The following is a 1,950-nucleotide window of genomic DNA, read 5'->3' as shown; positions in this document are numbered from 1 at the left end:
TGTTCCCCCAGACAAGCTGGAGGAGGTGGCTGGGGAGAGGGAGGTCTGGGCTTCTCTGCTTGGGCTTCTGCCCCCGCGACCCAGCCCCCGGATAAGTGGAAGAAAAAGGATGGATGGATGGATCTTTGGTTTGGTAGCCTTGTGTGGTTGTAATTAATGAGAAAGGACATCTGGACAAAAACTATTTTAATCAGTAACATTTATACAAGCAGTGGCGTCATATAGGATTCCTAATTAAATCCCTTTTGTGGAAGTAAGTATCCACATAAGTTTCTTACTTCCACACCATATCCATACAAATCTTGCCATCTACGTCTCACCCCAAATAAATTTTCCGGTGAAGCAATTTAGTTTTATTTTTTTCTATTCAAGTAATTTTATGGTGTGATTTGATATTCTTCTCAGTCGCACCGTGTGTATTGGTGTCAGCAGACGTGGCAGCAGTGAAGAATCAAAACTTAAGACTTGTTGTTTCCAACTTCAATTTATCATTTATCTTCTACTGTTTTAAATCCCCATAAATTAAAACCCTTGCATATGTTCACATACCTCTTTTTATTCCCAGAGTAGGAGATTTATTTGTCAGAAGTCATATTAACCTCTCCAAGTCATCTTATTTTCTAATAATTTATCCTGGTGCAGACGCTCACATTTACACACAGTCCCTCAACTTTTATTCACCTGCAATGATTCTGAAATGACATTACCAGTGACAGCCAGGCAATAACAAAAGTACAAAAACTTCTTTGAAAAACAATAAATCAATAAGCCTTGCCAACAATTCCTGTTACATTCGCGACTCCTTGACACCTGAAGCTCATTAAACACAGCCTAATGTCAACTTAGAAGAAGGAGAGTACACAGAGGCTCGCCTTTTCACAACCTATCACAATAAGAGCTGCTGAGCAGCCTTGATATATTGTATATACTAGAAATAAATATGATTGTCCTTTAATCTGATTTTATTATACTGGGGACTCCCGCTGGCAAATCTACTGAGGGCTGATAGCCTGTAATCTTATTGCAGGGAGCGCGGTGTATTTCATATCCCCTTCCTGATAGTTTTTTATCATGTCAAGACTATTATTGTTCCTATTGGTATATGTATTTCTCCATTTATATGCACTCGTGTATATAACCTAATAAATCGCGTTATTGCACATTCTTGAGCATCTGTCTCTGTTTGCATATGTATGTGTGCATGTTTGCGTGCATCCAGAAGTCTCTCCAGCTCGCATGTGGGTGCTAATTTTGCCCCTCAGCATGCCGTGCTGCATTGAGGGTTCTGCTCTGTTTATGAACCAGGCATATTGACCCAATTTAAGGCCTTGGCGCTTTCTCTCTCATCTCTTTCTCCCTCTGTCTCTCTCTTTGTCCACCTGCCGGCACGTATTGGGAGCCTGCACGGTTGGCGAGACGGGCTCGCTCGGTCTGAACTAAACGGCACCCGCATCATTGAGCAGCATTACCAGCCTCTCCCGACTCATCACTCCCACTAAATGCTGCAGGTCTGTGTGTGTGTGTGTGCTGATGTCTGTACAAGATGTGTTCGTGTAGAGGGCCCGTTAACTAGAAGGTCTAATAAATCAACCTGTCTGTCCACAGCCTCCGCCCATTCTTTGCTCTTATCTGTTCCCCCTATTACTCCTCCCTCCTCACAGTCCTCTTTTTGCTCCCTGCTTTCTCTCTTTCTTCCTCCTCTGCTCTCTCCATTGCTCCCTCCTTTATGTCCTGTAATTCTTCTTTTAAAGCTCAGAGGGTGGTGTTGGAGGCATTATGCGCCTCCTAATAGATCACTGTCTGCGAGCAGAGCAGAACAGTGAAAAGTAACATGGCCATCGGCAGATCAACTTACTGTTGCATATGTGCATGTGGATATTCTGACAATGCACAGTATTGTCCCAAGTATTTTACCATTGTGCCCTTGTGTGCATGATCGCGTACACGCGT

Source organism: Neolamprologus multifasciatus, chromosome 12 (genome assembly GCF_963576455.1).
Source record: "Neolamprologus multifasciatus chromosome 12, fNeoMul1.2, whole genome shotgun sequence".
Classification (NCBI taxonomy): Eukaryota; Metazoa; Chordata; class Actinopteri; order Cichliformes; family Cichlidae; genus Neolamprologus; species Neolamprologus multifasciatus.
The sequence above is the reverse complement of the archived record's forward strand: the minus strand, read 5'-3'. Positions refer to the sequence as shown.